Below are 24430 nucleotides of genomic sequence, written 5' to 3'. Positions count from 1 at the left end.
AGGTAAGCCATCATTCTAAGTGGGGGGAAATGTATCAACAGGCTTCATTAGTTTGAATTAGGTTTAGGCACTAAGTTAAAAAAAAAATAAAAACAACTTTTTCCCCCCCAGAGCCTTTATGTATTTTAAAATTACGGATAAGGGATTGTGGGTTTGAAACAACATCAAATGGTAGACAAATTATGACAATCCAGAAATATCCAAGGTGCAGACTAGAACTTTGAGCCAAAATTCCTTCACTTACCCATTTCTGCAAACTGAGCACAGAACTTAAGTGGTTTGTTCAAGGTCACATGGCTAGTCACATCAAATATGGGACCAGATCTCCAGATTCCTGCTGTTGGGCCCAACGTTTTCTGCACTAAACACAAATGTTTCAAAGCCACCCCCCAAGATACTCATTAATTCCATGGAATGGAATACTTAAGACAATGGTTCTCAACCTTTCTAATGCCGCGACCCTTTTTTTTTTTTTTTTTTAAATATATTTTATTGATATTTTACAGAGAGGAAGGGAGAGGGACAGAGAGCTAGAAACATCGATCAGCTGCCTCCTGCACACCCCCTACTGGGGATGTGCCCGCAACCAAGGTACATGCCCTTGACCGGAATCGAACCCGGGACCCTTCAGTCCGCAGGCCGACGCTCTATCCACTGAGCCAAACCGGTTTCGGCTGCCGCGACCCTTTAATACAGTTCCACATGTTGTGGTGACCCCCAACCATAAAATTATTTTCGTTGCTACTTCATAACTGTAATTTTGCTACTGTTATGAATCGTAATGTAAATATCTATGTTTTCCGATGGTCTTAGGTGACCCACAGGTTGAGAACTGCTAGCAGGGTCGCCTAAGACCATCGGAAAACACAAATATTTACATTACGATTCATTAACAGTAGCAAAATTACAGTTATGAAGTAGCAACGAAAACAATTTTATGGTTGGGGGTCACCACAACATGAGGAACTGTGTTAAAGGGTCGCGGCATTAGAAAGGTTGAGAACCGCCTTGACTGGTTTGGCTCCGTGGATAGAGCGTCGGCGTGCAAAATGAAGGGTTCTGGGTTCGATTCTGGTCACGGGCATGTACCTTGGTTGCGGGCACATCCCCAGTAGGCGGTGTTGTGTAGGAGGCAGCTGATTGATGTTTTTCTCTCATCGATGTTTCTAACTTTTTTTTAAATATTTTTTTTTATTTTTTTACAGAGAGGAAGGGAGAGGGATAGAGAGTTAGAAACATAGATGAGAGAGAAACATTGATCAGCTGCCTCCTGCACACCCCCTATTGGGGATGTGCCTGCAACCAAGGTACATGCCCTTGACCGGAATCGAACCTGGGACCTTTCAGTCTGCAGGCTGACGCTCTATCTACTGAGCCAAACCGGTTTTGGCTGTTTCTAACTTTCTATCCCTCTCCCTTTCTCTCTGTAAAAAATCAAATATATTTTTAAAAAAAGGTTGAGAACCACTGACTTAAGAAATAAGAATTCTGGGATTCTTGTTTTGGAAGTATGTTTTAGAACTTTTGGTGTTCTAATGAGCATTGTGAATCTACAAAAGGGTGGTGTGTTGTACACCTTTCCTATATTTATTAATACATTCCTTATATTGAGAACATTTCATAGGGCACACTTTTGGAACATCCTGTTTCACCTTATTCTAAACAACAAGGCCTCTCACAGTCATTGCACTGAGTGGTTTTATGCATGATAGTGATTCCCATCATTATAAGGAATGCTGTCCCATTGCTTTCCAGGGGCATCATTCAAGGAGAGTTGCAAGCTTAGGGACTCTTTGCCTCTGGAGGAGGTTCACTTGATTGAAAAGACACTAGAGTACCCACAGTTGGGGGACCCAGGCATCTCAGTGTGGCAATATTAATGGATGCAAAGTTCTGAATTTATGGAAGATGGCTTCTGTCATCTTTTCAGATCTCAGTCTGATGGCCCTAGTAGGGGTGGGCAAACTTTTTGACTCGAGGGCCACAATGGGTTCTTAAACTGGACCGGAGGGCCGGAACAAAAGCATGGATGGAGTGTTTGTGTGAACTAATATAAATTCAAAGTAAAGGAGCGGAAGGGAGAGCAAGAGAACCCTCCGCTCTTACGGCTCCGCAGGCCAGATAGAACAGCCGAATGGGCTGGATCCGGTCCGTGGGCCGTAGTTTGCCCATGGCTGCCCTAGAGACACTTCTGGAAGTGATATCACCATGGCTGCCCAGGGAGAACCCCAAGTTCAGTTCAAACTTGTATTGTTTGGTGATGGCGGGACTGGGACAATGACATTCATGAAATGTCACCTGACTGGTGAATTTGAGGAAAATTATGTAGCCACCCTGGGTGTCGAAGTCCATCCTTCATGTTCCACACCAACAGGGGGCCTATTAAGTTCAACGTCTGGGATACAGCTGGCCAGGAGAAGTTTGGCGGACTGAGAGATGGCTATTAACACCCAACCCTAGTGTGCCATTATAATGTTTAATATAACTTCGAGAGTTAATAAGAATATGTCTAGCTGGCATAGAGATCTGGTACAAGTCTGTGAAAACAACCCCATTGTGTTGTGTAGCAACAGAGTGGATATTAATGATAGGAAAGTTAAGGCAAATCAATTGTCTTCCATCAAAAGAATTGTACTATGAAATTTGCCTTAACTTTCCTGTTAATGTACTATGGCATTTCTGCCAAAAGTAACTACAACTTTGAAAAGCTCTTCCTCTAGCTTGCTAGAAAACTAATTGGAGACCCTAAGTTGGAGTTTGTCACCATGCCTGCTCTTGCCCTACCAGAGATTATCCTGGACCCAGCTTTGGCAGCACAGTAGGAGCATGATCTAGAGGTTGCTCTGACCACCACTCTCCTGGGTGAGGGTGATGACCTGTGAGAAAGGGAAGCTGGAGTCTAGTTTTACAGGCAACTGTCCTGTGATGTCAGGGTGCAGCGTGTTTGGCACTTTGTTATACAGCCAAGCAGAACCTGTGCTTGCTCTTTGGGATGCTGAAAGAGATGAATGGGCTTCAGAGTGAATGTGGCAGTTAAAAAATACCTTCATTGTTTTTGGACCTACATATTTAGCTGTTTTGGAATGCAGTTGTTTCCTTTTGAGTTTCAACTATAAGAATGCTGCACTTGCACCACAATATTCAGTGGTGAAGCCTTGTTTGTTACGGTCATTCCTCTTCATTTAGAATCAGAATAAAATTGTATTTCAGATAACTAAAAAGAAAAAAAGAATGTGGTTCATAGGCAAAGAAGTGAACCCATAAAGACTGACTTCATTTCATCTTCCATCCCACAAGTCCACTAGAAGAGTACTATTTCCTTATCCTTGGGCTACTGAGGAATTTCAGTCTCATCATTTCACCACAAGGCAGTGAGGGGGTTGATGCTTATAACATCTGTGGGTAAACCCATGGGCCTGGATGGAAATGAACCCTCTGGTATATATGCCCACGAGTCTTCTAAAGAAAACATAATTTCTTTTAATGTTAAGATCATCCAGAAACATTGACCAGACCCTTAGAGACAAGTTGTTCTTCCTGAAATAATACCAGTGCTTTTGGATGTGCAATGAGCCCCTTGTACACTGTGTGCTTTTGGAGCGCTTTGTTCTACTAAGGTGCTGTTGGGAAAACTTTTGGTTAGAATTTGGCTATTGGCGCCCAGATGGTTTGATTCAGTGGTTGAGCATTGACCCATTAACCAAGAGATTACCAGTTTGATTCCTGGTCAGGGCATATGCCCGGGTTGTGGGCTCAATCCCCAGTAGGGGCATGCAGGAGGCAGCCAGTTGGTGTTTCTCTCTCATTGAGGTTTTTATCCCTCTATCCCTCTCCCTTCCTCTATCTCTAAAATGAAGAGGTCATTGGGGGGGGGGGGGGGAAATGGGGACATATGTGATACTTTCAACAATAAAAATAAAAATAAAATCAATAAAAACATTTTTTAAAAACTTTAAAAAAGAAAGTGGCTGTTAAATTAAAAATTTAGTTATGTTTTATATTCCTGTGAAATCTCTTGTCCCCTAAATACTTGCTGTATATATTTCTCTTATAACCAGCTGGCTTTCCGGTTTTTACATGTGGGCTTCACCTATACTCCAGCGACGTAGTACCAGGTAAGTTTCATTAGAAGGACACTTGGAAGGACTGGTGCATACTTGGGTCACATTAGAATCTTTTAGGACCCTTCAAAGTGTATGAAGCCCAGGCTCACCTCAGCAATGATATCAGAATCTCTTGGGAAGGGACCTTGGTGTCAGTATATATTTTAAAAAAGTCTTCAGATGATTGTGTGTGGCGAAGGTTTAGAGACAGTGTCTTAGTCAGAATGGTTAGTTTTTAATACCATATTCAGGTATCGTCAGGGATATGGCATTAACCATATCTCAGGGGTTATAAGATAAGTAGCCATGAACTGAAACCAGCCTAAAGACCTGTTTTGTTGGGCCAGCATAGAGCAATGTTAACTTTTCTTGAAGTTGGAAAGCCCTTACTCAAGGTTTGTGCTCTCACTGCCCATCTTAGCAATCACAGTGATACCAAGTCACTTCTCACACTTGTGAGACCTGCCTGGCAACTATAGGTATTTGAATTCATGACCCCTGAGATACTTGGAGGGGCTCTCTAGTTGGGAAGCTATTATAAAAGCAGTAAGATTAACTGAGAATTACTAAACATACACTGAAGACTGAAAACATATACTGTTTATGGAAGCATAGATTCCACTTGTCCCCTTATAGGAGAGCTCCCTTTGGGGCAAAGGCATGTTCCCTGGGGTGCTAGGCAAACTAAAACCCCAGATGGTGTCTACCCCATGTGGTCAGTGGCCACAGAACTGGAGCGAAACTGACACCCTCACTGAGAGGAAGGGAGTGAAGCCAGCATCCTCTCTGAGGCCATAGCAAAGAGGAGAACAATAGGATGAGCAGTAAATTAACAGATGAGAGGTTTGAAAGTAAGAGAAATTCAAGATTGAGGAAGGTTCAGGAGAGGTGTTCTAAATCAAGGCAATGAATGGAAGGAAACTTCTGGCTTCCCTCACCTGTGGGGACCCAGTGAGTATGACACGGTGTTACGTTTAAGTCGACCTGCTTCTGGGTATGCCCATCTCCTTCCCTCTATTTCAGGTTCAGGTTTTTTTTTTTTTTTTTTTTAATATATTTTATTGATTTTTTACAGAGAGGAAGAGAGAGGGATAGAGAGTTAGAAACATCGATGAGAGAGAAACATCGATCAGCTGCCTCCTGCACACCCCCCACTGGGGATGTGCCTGCAACCAAGGTACATGCCCTTCACCGGAATCGAACCCGGGACCCTTCAGTCCGCAGGCCGACGCTCTATCCACTGAGCCAAACCGGTTTCGGCTCAGGTTCAGGTTTTACACATCAGTACATACCACACAAGAGCCAGTGGCCACAAGCAATTCAGAGGTTTATACTTAGGCACAGGCAAAGGGAGGAGAGTCCCTGGGAGAGGGGGCCAGACAGCAAGGTGGTTCTCTGATGTCTGGGCAGACAGAGTGTGTCTGATCTTGGAGACAAGTGTAACACAGGCGTCTTCTGGTGAGAGTTTTGAATAATGCCAGGGACAGACTAATTTCCATTGGCCTGTTCTCCTGTCTCTTACTTTCAAACCTCTCATCTGTTCATCTTATTGCTCATCCTATTTTTCTCCTCTTTGCCATGGCCTCAGAGAGGATGCTGGCTTCACTCCCTTCCTCTCAGTGAAGGAGTCAGTTTCACTCCAGTTCTGTGGCCACAGGGAGGACAGGTGAAAGGGGGAGGTGGATTGCCTTGCTTGTGATTTATAGGGATAGCAGGAGTGAGTCATATACCAGGTACAGAGAAGAAAGAATTAGATAGCTTTCATTCTATTAATTCAACAAATTTTATTAAGCAGCTGCTGTGCAGACTCTGTGATCCAGAGTTATGTGATCCAAACAGTTATAATCCTTGCAGAGAGCAGCAATAAAGACACAAATAAATAACCATATCAAGTGGTAAGGATGTGATTGGGGTAGAATGACACTTAATAGAGAGTAAAAGGGAAGGCCTTTTGATAAGGTGACTTTTGAATAGAGCCCAAATAAAATGAACAGAGTGAGCATAAAGTTATCTGGGAAGAGCATGCCAGGCAGGGAACCAATAAGTGCAAAGGCCGAAGGACCATGCTTGGTGGAGGAAAGGCGAGGACTCCAGTAGTGTGGTGGTTGGAGTGAAGGAAGCAATGGGCAGGCCAGGTCCTGTGGAACTTTGATGCTAAAATACAAATTTATTTTTTAAAAATTTTATTTGTTATTTTTGCCTGTGAAGGGAAGCCACTAGAAGATTTTGAGCAAGAGTGCCAATTTGTGGTATATACACACATATTGCAAAATGAGTTGAGGTCACAAAGAATGTAGGTCTGACTGATGAGAATACGGGTGCAAGGGAAGGGAGATACATTTATTGTACTCCACCTGCATAAATCCCAGTAAGGGAGCACAGAGATTGAAAAATTGTCATGAGTTAATTTACCAAAGATGGAATTTGTTGCCTGAAAAGTAGAGCAAAAACACCTGAGCCTTTCACATAAAGCATTTACTAGGGAAAAAGAAAGATGGACACATTGGAAGCGTTTCCAGAATGGACACAGACATTTTGATAGAATGATTGCCCTTGGCGGTTGCAATCAATTGGGTAAATCTGGTTTGGATCAGGCTGAAGTACATATGCTTTAAGGTCTCAGATCTACTTTCAAAAGACTGTACATGTGCCTTATTGTAACCCTTGATGAAAATATAGCTGCTTGCTCTATTTCATGGGCCTGGGAAAGCCCTTAGCATTTGGTGAGCACTTAGCTGGGAGCACGGGTCTTAGATCATCTAGTCTGGGTCCCCTTCCTTTTCATCTCCATGGTTCTGTGTCCATCACTCCCAGTGGCTGATGTCCCCCACGTGTCCATGATGAGATGTATGCAGTCTGGGCACTTTTGCTTTGGAGATGACTTAAACCAATCATCACATGGTATTCTGTGGGCAAAACAGATTCATTTAGGACAGACTCGTAATCTCTTTCAAGCCACTGAGTCTTGTGAGGACCTAAATGGAGTGTTTAAGAAGTCTTTTTGGTCTTAATAGAGGAACCACAGGAAGAAATGGCTTTCTTTACTTGGGCATTGTCCAGATTGGAGGTCTGAGACTGCCGAGGATATCTTATTATCAGCATGATAATAAAGACTACACTTAAAAACTGGCAGAGTCACTTCTTAATTGCACAAAACAATCTAACTTTGGGCTTTCCAGTTCTATGAACAAATATACTTTCTTGATGTTTATGCCATTTTGAGTTGGGCTTTGTATAACTTAAAAGCCAAAGACCTCATCAATAATATATAAGTTAGTATCACAAATTGAAAGCTGGGGGCTCTTGAAGGTCTAGAATATACATGTATGTGTGTACATGTATATTTGTGTATATTCTAAGAATGGGAAGAGGACAAAGTAAAATCATACAGCGTTGGGACTCCAAGTTGATATAGAAATATCTGGAACTTAGAGGAGGGCATTTGGCATATCTTATATCATTCCTTAAAAAAACATATTGACAATGTACTATATGTTCACAACATGTGAGGTATGAGTCTTTAATTCTAATATTAGAAAAACTGAAACTCTGACTGAAATAGATTTTAGCTGTATGTTTAGAAATAACCCATTGATAAAAATTATTTTTCAACCTTTGATTTCTTTGTATTAATCAATACTAGCATTTTGCTAAAGGACACAGAAAATATTTATAAAGTACTACATGTATAGACTATTTTCAAAAACAATTTTCACCTCTTTTTCTCCCCAAACAAAAACTATTTTTCACGGGTCATGGTAAGGTTTTATTTTTTTAACAATGCCACTTCCTCTGCTATTATCTATTTTCAGTTGCTACATGCATTAGTAGCCAAATTAATCAAACATCTCTCTGCAGAACACCTGATATGGGCCTCTCTTTTAGTCCTGGGGAAACTTTGGAAATCCAATGTAAAGGGTATACTTTAGAGAGCCTGGGAGTATTCTACTTTTTTAGGCTTCTGACTTCACTAAGTGTTGTGCTTCACTTTTTAAAAAAAATATATTTTATTGATATTTTACAGAGAGGAAGGGAGAGGGATAGAGAGCTAGAAACATCAATCAGCTGCCTCCTGCACACCTCCCACTGGGGATGTGCCCGCAACCAAGGTACATGCCCTTGACCGGAATCGAACCCGGGACCCTTCAGTCCGCAGGCCGACGCTCTATCCACTGAGCCAAACCGGTTTCAGCTGTGCTTCACTTTTTAGTGGACGAGTCATTTCATACTTGCTGGTGGCAATGACATTGGATTGAAATGTGGAGCAGAAGTCTAGGGACAGTGGAGCCTGTGAAAACAGATCACATCGCATGACAGGGTGGAACTCTGGGTCCAGTTCTGCCTTTTCTCACAGAATCAGACTCTGATCTAATTCCCTTTGCAATTAAGGTTATCTAAAGTATGTTCACACAGAAAGACAACGTATTTTTGGCTCAGCATTTGGTGTTGCCTTGGTGACAGTGTACAGAACTAATTATTAAAGAGTCTTTTTCAAGCAGCTTTGTCAGTTCTGACAGCTGAGTATATGTAGGGTTATATGTTCTATGCTGTTTGCTTTATTTTCTATAACTGGAAATAACAAACTTGAAGTAACATGAGAGAGTATATTTGAAGATTTCACTTTACCTTGACAAGTCATTAAAGAAAGCTTTCAAGGGAGTAACACATTTCCCCCCCAGATAGCCTCAGAAATTTTTTTAAAAAATGTATTCCAGTGAAAGAAAATATGAAGTTTATTTCAGGAATCATCAATCACAGTCCATGTGATAAACATGTAGGATTTATTGAGAAAGCAATTTAATGTCAATTTACTGACAATTGTTAAAGCATCATTATTTTTAAGAAACCATATTGGAAGCAAAATATTTCAAAGCTAAAATGTATGTAGTGCACTTTGTCAGTGTAGTTTGCTAATTACTGAGTAACAGACAGTATATCATTTTACAACCAGGATGTGGTCAGTAGAGAGTAGTGAGATTCCAGACTGGGGATTATTATAATGGGATGCTAATTTGGCAGTTCCCTGCTTACCTAATAGAAAAACTTAATCATGGAGAGGGCAAGCACTTGCTTCAGTTGTTCAGCTGTATACTCTTTTCCTTTATCTCCTCTAATTCCAGGCTGACATTATAGGGAGTATGTATAGTCAAGAATCTACGCTTATGTGGAGTGGTGTAGTGCCTTTTTGGCTATTCTTTCTATTCAGACATCTATTGAAAAAGATTGAGTTTGGATGTACATGGCACAGAATTTTCTTTTTTTTTTTTTTAAATTTTGTTGTTAATCCTCACCCGAGGATATTTTTTCCATTGATTTTTAGAGAGTGGAAAGGAGGGGGAGAGACAGAGAAACATCAATGTGAGAGAGACACTAATTGGTTGCCTCCCACATTTTTAACCGATGACAACTAATTACTTAAAACAAACAAACAAAAAAACACTGTGTGGATCAAAGAGAACAGTTTTCACCCTGGATCAGTGATTTTTCAACCTTTTTCATCTCATGGCACACATAAACTAATGACTAAAATTCTGTGGCACACCAAAAATATATTTTTTGCTGATCTGACCAAAAATAGGTATAATTTTGATTCATTCACACTGGGTGGCTGTTGTTGTGTTGGCTGTTGTCATTTTTTAAAATTTGACAATCTAAGGGAAAAGAATGCCCCTGACTTAAATGGTCAGGTACTGCATGTTTTAAAACTTCTTGCACCACACGGGTTGAAAATCACTGTGATACATTGGAATTACATAGCACTCTTAAGTCTGCATTTGGTCATAATAAAGAAGTTATAATATAGGAAGATATTTTCTTAACTTTACAAATAAGGAAGATGAGGGCTGGAGTAGTTAAATGACTGGCCCAAGGCAACACATCTATTATGAAAAGAAAGCAAGACCAGAACCCAGTTTCACTCAGCTTAAGTGAAACTCTTCTATGTCACAGATGCTATGTAATGTTTACACAGATGTAGAAAATTGTCATTCTTCATATTCTAAGACTTTCTATTGGAATTCATTCTTGCTCATTTTTTATTTCTCTGCTTTTGCACCATATGTAATCTGTGTTGTTTCTCAGACAAAAATACAAAGAGTAATCTCAACATTTTGGGTTTGGTCTATTCTAGTTACCTGGCTTTGAGGAGTAACCAGAAATTTGCCTATTGGAATTAATTATCCTTTATCTAGTTTTTTACTTTTTAAAAATAATAATTTTGGCACATCTGCTGCTGAGAGGCTCTTTGCTGAAGTCAGTATGAGCAAAATTATTAATATAATGCCCCAAAGAAATTATTTTACTTTGGTCAGATACATCTCAGAACAACTATGATAAGCCTATCAGGACAAAGATTTCTTTAAATCGTACCACTGCATGTTATCTTCATTTTATAGGGATTCTTTTAGTGCTGTAGCTTTTGATAATCTAGGTTTCTTACAGCTTCATAAATAACCACTTGAACAAGAATAGATGGCTTTCTCTTGGTAGTTAGATAAGAAAATTGTACTATTTCACAGAAACCAAACTTGTTTTTTAGAAGGAGAAGAGGTACTTGTATAAACCCAATGAGCAAATAGTGATTTTATGTATCAAGAAATCCCCCAAATGAGTAGCAAGGTGACATGAGGGTATTTTGATAGAATCACATTATTCACTGGTATCTGGAAAATTTCTGGAAAATTTTTATAAGCTTTTGCCTCAGAATTTCAGAAGAAAGTTGAGCATTATCAGTTTGATAGGTTGTGGTTTGCTTCTCAAAAGGGCATTTGTCAGCTTTACCTGTAGCTGATGTCATTCTAGACACCAGGCAGGACATCCTCAGCAGTACTGATATCTACCCGCCAACTGTTCCCTGAGTTTGTGTTTTTGAAGCCAGGCCAATCTCAGGTGCCAGGAAAGGGAGCCACTGCAATGGCGTTAGGGTCAAAGCACAGGAAGCAGTACCCGGGTTCCGAGCCTGGGTCTGCTCCTATAAGTTGTGGGCTCTTGGGCTGTTTTAGCATCTCTAAGTTTCTGACTCATCAAAGGTTTTCTGAAAAATTCAAACAAAATACAGTTGGTTATGCCCTACACTATTTGACTTTTGACTTCAATCATGCTATTTGCACAGCTGATCCAGAGACAGTCTCTAGAATCATTAAACCTTCACTAAACAACATTATCTATTAGATGGTTTGTGTTACAGAGACTAACCATTAAATAATAAAAAGGAATAGGGCAAACCCTGTGGGAGAGCAGGAATAATTTAGACTTCCCCCACCTCCTGTGAGGTTTTCTGTGAGTTTTGATTATTATCTTCAAGCCAAATGTTTTAATAGTACATCTTTCTGTAGACGTCTAAAGATCTTTACTTTAGCTCAGTGATTTTTCATGTTTCAAACACAGAAGCATAATTATATGGAGTTGTGTGCTCAGTACCATGGTGATTCTGATGCTTGGCCAATCTGGATATGGTTGTTTTCATTTTCTTATTCCCCTTCACCAATTTCAACCTGAAGTAACTGAGAATCAGGGATGTTAAGAGACTGGGATTAGGCTCTGCAACTAATTTGTGCAATAGTTAGGTAGCTTTCTGAATTGAACTGTGTGTGTGTACGTGTGTGTGTGTGTGTGTGTGTGTGTGTGTGTGTGTGGTGTTTATCTGAAGTTCTACTTTTTTCCCATTTTATTTTTGCTATTAGGATAAATGACAAACCCTTCCAGATTATTTTCTTAAGGATATATATATATATATATATATATATATATATATATATATATATATATATAATTTCGAAACTTCACTCTGCCCTTTGCCATCTGTTCAAAACTTCTGAACATTCTACAATATATTTGAACAAGAGCATAAAAAAGGATTACAATGATGATATCACACAAACAAACAATGACTAGATTCAATTACTTAAGGTAGTAAAATCAAAGGGCTCAGAGAAGTTTCAAAAGTTTTCTTGTAATTCTGGAAGGACAGGGTGTGTAATATGCTTACATTATACAGCAAGTAGGACGAGGGGCTAGAATCTGTGTTTCTTGACTCCTGATCCAATGTTCTCTGCATATCATTTTGCTATTTCTTACTTTACAATCTGTCGTTCTTGGGATTTCCAGTTTGATTCTTCCCACAGAATATTTTCACAACTTAACACCCTACTGAAAACATGATGCTTTGTGCCATTTGTTTCTATACTGGGAAAGCCTGGGGAATACAGGAGTCGGATTAGGCTGCCTCATGATTCCATCATTGGACTTTGGGTTTAACTTTTCCAATTGACTCATTTGTCATTTTTCTCAATGCTTATTTTTTTAAGCGATGATTCCCTATTTTGTCTTATTTTCCATGCCTAAAATGTGCCAATCCTTGCTCAGATCCATAACTGGAGGCAGCCTAGGAAAATACATAATTTCCATACTGCTCTCTACAGTCATTATGTATGGCTCTTACGCCTAAATAGGCATATTCTTATGTGTCTGCTTCAGAGGGTAGCAGCGTGTTGGTAATGACTTTTATGCCACTTTTTATTTTCAACTTTTGAAACTGCATTCTATGATTTTTCAGTCCAGAGCCACTTATTTTTTTATGTACCTATTCCTATAGCACCTTACAGACTTAATAGTTTATTGTTCACCAGTTTTTCTTCAAGGACATAGAGGGACTGATTATCTAATTTGGTTGACCTATATGTCATTTTCCTTAAATGGCTTAGAAAATTTCAATTTTTCAGATGGCATTTTTAACATATATGACCCCTTTTTAGAGTGAAATGACCTTTTGGTTAGATTTTTGGTGAAATCAAGGAGGCATGAATGTGACAAAGACTAGCAAGCTCTTCACCAAAATTTATTTCTTTTTTCTTCTTGGAAGACAGCTAGATTACATTTTCAACATCCCTTGCAGTTAATGTGGCCTTGTGACTATGTTCTAAATAATGGAGTGTGGCTTATGCCATGCCTGGGTATAAACCTATTACATGCTATTCGTTCAACAAATATTTACTGATTGCCTGCCATGGTCCAGGCCTCAGTGAATGAAGACAGTTATGGTGTTGACAGAAGTATGCCAACAGACAGGGTTAGAAAATATAAAGTTTCTTTAATGGCAAATATACAGTATGTATGTGTGTGTGTGTATATATATATATATATATATATATATATATATATATACACATATATATATTGTGTGTGTGTATATATATATATATACACACACGCATATATATACTCACATATATATGTATATATGTGAGTATATATATGTGTGTGTGTGTGTGTGTGTGTGTGTGTATATATATATATATATATTGAGATGCAATTGTCATATAACATTATGAGTTTAAGGCATTCAATGTGTTGATTTGATCTGTTTATAAAGTTAGTTAGCACCTCTGTTGTGGCACATAATTACCATTTTTTTTCTGTTGTGTGGTGAGAACATCTAGTCTCTTAGCAACTCTGAAGTATATCTAGCACAGTTTTGTTGACCACATGTCACTCAGATTTATCAACAATATAGGACCTAACTCCAGAACTTAGTTCTCCCATCCAGGGAAATGACCCCAATATTGTGTTTGTATACCCATCCTTCTGCTTTGTTGTCATAACAAACAACATGGTGATAACATCCAATCCCACTTCATTATAGGCTCCAGGCTTTTAATTGGCTCTTGAATAATAGATCATAATGATTTCAATATGGTGGCTCCATTTGGCTCATCATGAACCAAACACAGGAAGAAGCCACTGTAGATAGAGAAATCAGAGACATTTAAACATGGGTCTGAAAACTTCTTTTTCTACCCCTTACTTAAAATAAATAAATAATGAACTGCATGTAGGTAGTTGAAAGGCTGCTGTCTCAGGAAAGAGGTCTCTTATCTAATCACTTCCAGGAATGGTTGGATGTGACTACCGTTCTGGGATTCTGGAGAGTGAGTAAGTCCCCTGAGCCTAGAACATACTGGAGTTAGAGCCCTGGGGGAGGAAAACTATTCATTCAAAGCTGTCAGCACATCTTTCTTTATGAATTACTCTCTCCAACCTATCGGACTTTTTTTTTTTTCCTTTGGCATAATAGAAGACTTTCTGTAAGAATGGGACACTCAGAATAGGTCACCACAAATATAGATTTCCTTGTTTATACACATTTGGGCCAAAGTATACTTCCCAGTAAATAAGACTGAGAAGAAATGAAATGGTTGAATCAGACTGCATTTGTTATGTGGACTTTTTGAATAGATTTATATTAACTCAGCCAAATAAAATCACTTTCTATCCTGGCACTGAACATGGGTGGCTTGTTTGATATGGTGACCAGACATAGGAGTTTATCATGAAAATGAAGTAACAGTGTGTGTTAAGTGGGGGCGTAGGAAAAGAGAGGATTGATATTATGCCTGTCCTCCCCACTCCTGCTCATTGAAGGGCCTCCCCAGAGCCCCTGAAAGAACAGGAACAGGACATGAGGTGTTGAGATTCAGCCAACTTCATCTTTTGACCTTGGCAGCCACTTCAAGTGTGGATTTTGTAAAGAATCAGGCTGACTCCATCACTCATCCATCACTGGCCCTGAAGGAGATGTCTACACTATAGCAGAAACAACTGAGTGATTCAGGCTGCAGCTACACAAGGGATTTCCCAATTTGTTGTTGCTGCCAGTGGTTTCCAGACGTGTTTCAAAATTTCACCCACTGATTTTATTTTATGAATTAAGGTAAATATATTCTAAAGAAATTGAAAAATAAGGTACTGTTTAAACCTGAAACTTCAAAAGGAATAAGGATCACTCATCTATACAATGCCTAAATAAATAATGGGGATCTGAAGAATTCATTCATCAGCTAGTTACTTGGCCTTCAACAGACCAAACAACCCTTTTGATAAGATTTTTATTATTGAACAATGTCCATTTTCATGTTTTCTTGAGAAACACTGTTTGTATTAAACTAAAAATGAAGTTGGGTTATTATTACAAGGAAGGAATAAGTACAAATCTTTTAATCAAACAAGTACAAGTCTTTCTTTTCCCTCTCTTCCATCCTTCCCTTTCTTCATTTCTTCCATTGCTGAGAGTGAAGTTGCTTACTTTTTAAACCAGGCTGATATGTAAACATTTAGGTTTATGAGGAAATCTTTGATTATACCACTAAGATACTTGGGTTGGCCTTTGAATTTTCTAGTAATAAACAGGTAGGATGAAACTTCACTTATTTAATCATAATCCATTGCCTTTCTCAGAAGTACTTCCAACCATACTCATTTTCTGATATCATCCAAGTCTGTACCCAATTGAGTATGAATAAACAGTGTCACTGTGGCTCATCTCTTTAGCACTCACATTGTGCACTTGGCAAATAACATACCATTTGTGAGCCTTAAAATTGTTAAGTCTACAGTCTATATTTCCTACTTCACCAGGAAGTTGTAAGAGTGATATAAAAATACTTTAAAAAATTAGAGTTAAATAGAAATTATTTAGCTAAGTGGTCAAGTAGGATTCTGGAATTATAATTCATATGTTGAATTCCAGTTGCTCTCATATTAGCTGGACAATCATATGTAATATTTCTTGCTTTCTCTGTGCCAGTTTCTTTATCTGTACACTCAGGATAATGGCAATTACATTACTAGTAAAATAATTGTGAGAAAGAAGTAAATCAAGCATGGAAAACAGCGTAGTATATGGCACAATGGTAAGTCCTGGATAAATGCTATATCATTTTAATGCCCAGAGATAATTATAAAAGAGGCTTAAAATACTTAAATAGGATAACATTTTGTGTTGGCATTATATATACATATATATATACACATATATATGCATATATATATGTAAATATATGTGTATATATGATACAAACATAAGCTTCTTTACCAGAAATATCCTAGCTACCATGAATTCTGAATTAATAGAATTCAAATAAAAACATATTTGTAAAATGAAATTTATATCCACAGGTAGGCTTAAATAAACAACTTATGAAAAAGGCAATGGAAGTCAATATATCTAAAAGAAGTGAAAAAATGATTAATGTTGCTATTGATCTAATCTCAAAATCAGGCTTCCTCTCCTCTCTGTACACTCTCTCATGAGGTGATCCCATCCTTTGTAAGATTTTACATATTAACATAGATTTCAAAGTCATTTTCTAATTTTGCTCTTTCCTTGGAGTTGTAAACTTCATATATCCAGTTGTATATTTGTCATTTCCTCTTGGGTGAATAGCAGGCACCTTAAACTTAACACCACTAAATATGACCTTTTTTTATTGTTTTTTTACAGAGAGGAAGGGAGAGGGATAGAGAGTTAGAAACATCAATGAGAGAGAAACATTGATCAGCTGCCTCCTGCACACCCCCAAGTGGGGATGTGCCTGCAACCAAAGTACATGCCCTTGACCAGAATCGAACCTGGGACCCTTCAGTCTACAGGCCGACGCTCTATCCACTGAGCCAAACCGGTTAGGGCTGATTTTTTTTAAAAATCTTTTATTCCCTGATCTTCTCCAGTTCAGTTGATGTCATTATAGACTCACCAACTTGAGATAGAAATTGGGTGAAGAGATTAAGAAGTATAAATTGGTAGTTACAAAATAGTCCCGGGAAGGTAAAGTACAGCATGGGGAATATAGTCAATAACATTGTAATAGCTATGTGTAGGTGCTAGGTAGGTAATAGACTTCTCAGGAAGATCATTTCATATAAGTCATATACTAGTAAAGGTCTAACCACTATGCGTACATCTGAAACGTATACAATGTTGAATACCAACTGTCACTGATAAAAGATAGAAATCGAGAAGTCATTCTTGACTTATTCCTCTTTACTGCCATTATTTACTTGTTGTAGCAAGTAACTTCATAAATCTCAAGTCTGTCCAATTTCCTTCATCTCTATCACACCACCCTAGTTCAAGTTACCATCTCTTCTTGCCCAAACTTCTGCTATTGCCTCTTAATAAACTTTCATATTTCCGCTGTTTGCTGTCTTTAATCTACATCTTGTACAGTGTCAGAGTGCTCTTTTACAAAAGTAAATGTGACCATGTACCTTCCAAGCTTTAAATCACTTGACACCCAAATCATATAATAAATCCAAATCCTTATCTTAGCCCAGGAGGCTCTGCATGGTCTAGCTCTGGTGCAGTAGATTTTAGACATATGCACCTTTTTCTAGTTTTCCAACAAATTGAGGCCAAGTTCCTTCTTGTCTTTGAACCATTTTCAAAGTGTTCCCCTCTTCCTAGAGCAGTGGTCGGCAAACTCATTAGTCAACAGAGCCAAATATCAACAGTACAACGATTGAAATTTCTTTTGAGAGCCCAAAACCGACTTCTGCGCATGGGCCACGAAGTTTCAGTCGCACTGTGGTATTTTGTGGAAGAGCCACACTCAAGGGGCCAAAGAGTCGCATGTGGCTCGCGAGCCACAGTTTGCCGACCACTGTCCTAGAGCATTCTTCCCCCACACCTTCAGATGCCTTCATTTTTTTTAGGTAAGAGGTTATATTACAGATTTCTACAGGCTGTTCTATCTAAATAGATATCCATCCATTGTTCTGTTTCAGAATTGCTATATGCATAGCACACAGGCAGTTTGAATCACGCAGCTTTCTTAAGATCTTCCTTTTTTTTTTTTTATAATTTGGTGTTTGTCTTCTCACTGGACTGTAAATTCTGAGGGAAGAGTTTTGTCTGTTCATAGATGATAATCAATATCTGGCACAGTGCTGGGCTTGTCTTAGAAACTCAATAACTATGTGAAAAAGAAATGACAGTTTTATTTTTTTAATTTTTTAAATATCTTACTGATTTTTTTTTTTTTTTACATTTTGTTGAATTTTTTTACAGAGAGGAAGGGAGAGGAATAGAGAGCTAGAAACATCGATGAGAGAGAAACATCGATCAGCTGCCTCCTGCACAACTCCCACTGGGGATGTGCCCGCAACCAAGGTACATGCCCTTGACCGGAATCGAACCCGGGACCCTTCAGTCCGCAGGCCGACACTCTATCCACTGAGCCAAACCAGTTTCGGCTATTTTATTGATTTTTTACAGAGAGGAAGGGAGAGAGGGATAAAGAGTTAGAAACATCGATGAGAGAGAAACATCGATCATCTGCCTCCTGCACACCCCGCACTGGGGATGTGTGTGCAACCAAGGTACATGCCCTTGACCGGAAACGAAACTGGGACCCTTGAGTCCACAGGCTGACGCTCTATCCACTGAGCCAAACCAGTTAGGGCAGAAATGGCAGTTTTAAAATCTAATCATTGGTTGTGTTATAAAAGGACACAATTTACTAGGAGACTTGGATTCTAAGTTTTAGGCTTTGCATGAATAACTTTTGTGACCTAGCAGTGGTAAACTTTCTAGATTCCCAGGTTATTTTTCCCTATAAATTAAGAATGAGATTAGATAATTTATGAGGTCATTTTATATCTCATTGCTGTGGCTTTAGCTCTTTATATCTCATTTTCTTTAAAGGAATGAATAAGAAGCTGACAATAAGTGCACTAAGTTGAGTTTTAAATTTTTTTATTTTTGGAAAAAAGTATTTGTATTGAGGTGAGTTGATGGAAAATAGTGGCTACTGTTCTAATGAGTCTCAAAGACTCGTAATTGCATGATCTAATGGTCCAGTGTACACACACACACACACACACACACACACTCACACTCACACTTATACTTCTGTCTCCTTAAATATAATTTCATCTTTAATAATTTTCAGGTGTTTGACCATAGTTTTTGCTTTCCATCCAGATGTTTTGGACTCAATCACTGTTGCTGGTTCTTTGTGCTATCTCATCATCCTTTCAAAGTCTTCTTCCCAGGCATGTCTTTTCAGTCCTCTGTTCATGTTGCACTTTGAAGTTTCTCAGTTCCCATTATCTTTCTGATTCTTCGCAAACTCGTGGCTCAATGGAGAGTTAGGAAGAAGTTTTAGATTTTGTGAATCTTTTATTCAGCTCTGCCAACTTGGACTATTTGATGCTAATTAAGCACATGCATTTCTGTTTTTTTCAGCTAATTTCAAAAGAGTCTGTATTAAGAGATACTACTATCCATTCTTTAGACAGGGCTAAGGTAGGAGCTCTACTATGAGATAAGACTGTGTATCTTTTAAATGCAAATTAAAACCACAGTGAGATGTCACCTCACCCCTGTCAGAATGGCTAACATCAATAAATCAAAAACAGATGTTGGTGAGGGTGTGGAGAAAAGGAACCCTTGTGCACTGTTGGTAGGAAAGCAGATTGGTGTAGCACTATGGAAAACAGAATGGAAGTTCTTAAAAAAATTAAAAATGAAACTGCCTCATAACCCAGCAATTCCACTTCTGAGTATATATCAGAAGAAACAAACAAAAAAACCCCCACTAATTCAAAAGAATATATGCACCCCTATGTTCATTGCAGCATTATTTGCAATAATGAACCAAAATATGGAAACAGCCCATGTGCCCATCAATAGATAAGTGGATAAAAAAATGTGGTACATATTTACAATAGAATATAACTCACCCATAAAAAATAATGAAATCTTATCATTTGAGACAGCATGGATGGACCTAGAGCAGGGATGGGGAACCTTTTTTTTTTTTTTGCCAAGGGCCATTTGGATATTTATAACATCATTCCTGGGCCATACAAAATTATCAACTTAAAAATTAGCCTGATATATTTGGTCAAATATTTAAATAACTCACCCCTAATGCCTTGGCAGGGCCAGACCAACTGATTTTGCGGGCCCTGTAGGGGCTGGACGTTCCCCACTACTGACTTAGGCTAAAGGAAATGCCAGACAGAGAAAGACAAATACCATATGATTTCACTTGTATGTGGAATCTAAAGAACAAAATAAATGAACAACCAAAATAGAAACAGATTCATAGGTACAGAGAACAGACTGATGGTTGCTAGAGGAGCTGGGGGTTGGCGGACTGGGTTTAAAAGCTGAAGGGATTGAGAAGTACAGGTTGGTAGTTGATAGTCATGGGGATGTAAAGTACAGCATAGGGAATACAGTCAGTAACATTGTATTAACTATATACACATTGCCAGGTGGGCACTGGAAATATCAGGGGGAATGCTTTGTGGGGTATATGACTGCTGAACCACTACACTATACCCCTGAAACTAAAACAAAATAACAGTGAATGTGAACTGTAATGAAAAATAAGAAGAAAAAAGACTGTGTGTCTCTTTGACATTCTTGATTTGGTGCAGCAAGTGTTTCTCTTAGGGTTCCCAAGAATTCAAGCAGCTCTAAGAGCAGAACTCATCACTGATGCAACTCAGGGGAGCAGGGCTCACCTTCTCCTTTACAAAGCTTTGACAGATAAAAGCTTCCATTAATATCTAAATACAACGGAACCCTCTGGAATTGACAAAACATAGGAGCAACAGTAATATATAAATTCTCCCCCCATACTGTGTTATAAACTAATACCTATTAGGCATTGTATAGTGTATATTGTTCTTAAATTTAAATTCACATACACATCATTCAGGTGTACTGTTTGTGTTAAAATCCTTCTTAGAAGTAAAAAGATTTTTTTGCTTTCTTATGCATTTTTGTACTGTCAAATTTTTAATGGGTTTGCTATGACTTAAAACACTTTTGAAATGCAATTTTTATTGAGGTATGATTGACATATAACATTGTAGAAGTTCAAGGTATGCAAGGTGTTGATTTGACCCATTTATATATTGCAATATAAATTTTCCACCACAGCATTAGCTAATACCTCCATCAAGTCACATATATACTTTGCATAGTAAGTTCAGAAATCTGTGTTAATAGAAGTTTCCATAATTAAATCAATAAACATTTAGTGGCCATTCTGTGCCAGGCCTGGGATTACCAGGTCTAGTGAAGAACTTAAGGTTTAGTGGGAGAAGCAATGACTGTGAAGTAGCATTCATTTTGGTCTGTGTGAAGGTTTATAAGAAGTTCAAAGATTTGAGTTCAGTGCACAGTACTCAGAATATTCATTTCAAATGAAGAATTCATCAGACAAGATTGGGAAGCTTAGCATGAAGAAGGGAAGAATGCTGGCAGGGAACTCTAATTAGATTAATGATAAAAGCTTACATGTGTCAGGTTCAATTCCAAGTATTTCATGTGATACAGTAACTTACTTTTTTTTTTCCACAGTAACCACATGACATGGGTACTTCTATTTTCCATGATTTTCAGATCAGAAAACTAAGGAACAGAGAAGTAAGTCATTTGCCCAGGGTCCCATGGCTTGTAATACCTGGTTTTTAACTCAGACAGTCTGGCTCCGGACCCTAGAGCTTATGCACTGTGCAAGCCAGGCTCCCAGGCTAATCAAAGCATCACCCTGCTTGCTCATGCTGGTCCTGTGCTCCCCCTCCTCCCTCCCCATCTTGCTCTCCCATTCTCCCTCTCCTGTCTTTCCATGGTAGAATGGAAGAGAAAATAAAGTAGATGAAGGGATAGGACATTTTATAGATCAGGAGACAAGAAGGCAAAGCCAGGCCTTTCCTTAATTAACTCTGACAGGCCAAGCTGCAGGCTGCACCAGTTCAGTGGAAGCTGAGAAAAGCCTTGAGGAGAGTTGGGGTGAAATAGTCACGCACAACGTCTTACGCTGTGCGTGTTTGTGGTGAGAGAGTTAAGAGTTGGGGATATCCATTGGCAGGGAATTCTCCCTCTCCTTCTAATGTGAGAACACTCAGAAAGGAGGTGTAATGAAAGACAATTTTTAAAAGTAGTGACTTATCTGGTGGTGTAAGGTACAGCATGGGGAATAGAGTCTATGACATTGTAATAACTACCTATGGTGACAGGTGGGTACTAGACTTGTCAGGGGATCACTTGTCAAGTTATATAAATGCCTAACCACTATGCTGAAACTAGTACAATATTGAATGTCAACTGTAATTGAAAAAAAAGGTTGCAACTTCTCTTAAGGCTCTCCTATTAATACTAATGCTTTTCAAAATATGAGCACTTTCTAGCCATAAAGAAGGCCTAAGCTTGGTTTTGAGAAATTTCAAATAGTAGTTAGTACTTGTGAGGCATTTAGTATGTGCCAGGCATAGTTATGCTTTCCTGTTTTAACTCATTTTATTTTTGTAACAACTCAGAAAATCACGTAGGCTGTTTAACAAAGAAGGAAACTAAGTCATGAGAGGCTTGCGCACTTGCACAAGGTCCCAAAGTCCCAAAGTCCCACAGCTGGAGCAGAGCCATGCTATTAATCCTCTTTGTAATGAGGGCACCTGCATCTGTATATAGTAGGCATTCAATAAACATGAGTTTAATTACTGCATTACCTGGATTCCTGGTGGCACTATCTCCCACTGGAGATCCAGTATTTATTTTCAGTTAGGATAACTGTTAAATTATAATGAAAACTTCAAGCCAGATTTGGGAAGTGGAGCAGAATTAAGAGCCACAAAAACTTTCACAATAGTAGTTACAGGTTTCAATTCGTTTCCCAAACATATTGTCAGGCCTCTGTGAAGGGGCTGGGGAGAGCTTCTGCTTGGAATATCTTTACTAGTCCATTTGATTAGTATAGTCACTGTTCATCTTTCAAAAGTTCCTGTTTTATAGCCTCTTAATATGATGTTTGCATTCCTCTTCTTCAGTCGTCAAAGACTTCGTTGTTCCTCTTCCACGCTGGTAGCTGTCAAAGAAAAATTATACTGGACCAAAGTTAAATAGGCAAGGAAGACCTTATTCAAGACTATGGCAACAGGGGAGTGGGATTGATCTCTACTCCACTGAAACAAAAGCTGGGGATGTTTTTAAGTACTGAAGTGAGCGTGTGTGTGTGTGTGTGTAGGAAGGGGGAGATTGGTCAATATGATTAGGGCATCCATGTTTGCTAATTGTTGCTTATTGAAGTTATACTCTCATTCTCCCACAGAAACTTAGGTGGCAGAGACACTGCCTTTTTGAAAAATATGTATTTTTATTGATTTCAGAGAAGAAGGGAGTGGGAGAGTTAGAAACACCAACGATGTGAGAGAATCATTGATAGACTGCCTTCTGCATGCTCCCTACTAGGGATCGAGCCTGCAACCTGGGCATGTGCCCTTGACCAGAATGGAACCCGGGACCCTTCAGTCCTCAGGCTGACATTCTACCCTGAGAAAAACCGGCTAGATCCACTACCTTTCTTAATTTCATTTCAAAGGGATGGCTCTTAAATTCTTGAGAATGACATTCCTGGGTGTAGGTGATAAATAAATGGCAAGAGGCTTGGTGTTTGGAGATTTATATCTCAAAGGGGCCAAGAAAAAATTTACAAGGAATTTACTTTATAATTCCTAAAGTAAATGCCCTAAGAAAAGGGAGCCTATAGTCTAAGGCTTCACCAAACTGAGGGGAACTTTAAGGCAGTCTTGGTCATAGCACAAACATTTTTCATAGCCATTTTCATTGTATTATAACCAATTTTGTTGTCTCATAAAGCATGAGCCTCTTAAGTATAAGAAGTCGTGGTTTGCCCCATCCTGCCCAGTACCTGGCTCATAAATATACCCAATAACTGTTCATTGAATGGACAAAGGAAGACACCAAACATCCATGATAAAAGGCCCCGGGTACCTGGCTTGTCAGTTCTATTTCTGTCCCCAAATGCCTTTCGCTATAGACATTAGAAGGACAAGAAACTGAAAGGAAAATTAGTTTTCGTTTGTGTAATTTTTCTCCAAAGTAAATCAAGTTGAAGGAATCTTGATGAGAGAAACTGTTAGGAGTTAACCTTATTTCTGATGAGAATCATGTCGAAAATGTCTTCTTTAATAAGTACTTCTTCTGTTCTCTCCCTGCCTTTTGGTAGAGCTGTCATATTTGGCTCCTCTACCATCTGGCTGCCCTGTTCTCACCCTATGTGCATACACATATGGTGTATTCTTTAGCGGTGAGAGTGGTGTAAAGAAGGCACACCACATAAAGAAAGCTCAAATCTTAGGTCTGGGTCTGCCCTAACTCATTTATTGAAGGCAAATGTTCTACTTAGGTTGGCTGCATTGATTTCATAGACCAGTGTGGTTGGCAAACTGCGATCCGCGGTTTGCCACTCAGTTGACTAATGAGTTTGCCGACCACTGCCCTAGTTCATAGGTCAAAGTTCAACTACTGAGCCACAGTGTTCCTCTTTTAAATGCTTAGGTCAGGGGTCGGCAAACACATTAGTCAACAGAGCGGCAAACTGCGGCTCGCGAGCCACAGTTTGCCGACCACTGTCATAGACAAAGAACACACGCTAAACTAATTACAATAAAATTGCAATTTCCAGAATCTCTTGGAAAGTTAGAAACTCCATTCCTACTGAGATACTGCCAAC

At 38.9% G+C, this 24430-nt stretch overlaps 1 pseudogene across 1 annotated transcript; it reads left to right on the top strand.

Annotated features, from left to right (window-relative positions):
• Positions 1-2187: 2187 nt before the first annotated feature.
• On the top strand, positions 2188-2882 carry LOC308236691 (GTP-binding nuclear protein Ran-like; annotated as a pseudogene). The gene has a single exon. The product of its transcript is annotated as a GTP-binding nuclear protein Ran-like (transcript).
• The last annotated feature ends 21548 nt before the right edge of the window (positions 2883-24430 follow it).

The sequence above is a fragment of the Plecotus auritus genome, assembly GCF_963455305.1.
Source record: "Plecotus auritus genome assembly, chromosome: 11".
In the NCBI taxonomy this organism is placed as follows: Eukaryota; Metazoa; Chordata; class Mammalia; order Chiroptera; family Vespertilionidae; genus Plecotus; species Plecotus auritus.
Note: the sequence above shows the minus strand (reverse complement) of the source record. Positions and strands in the feature narration are given on the sequence as shown.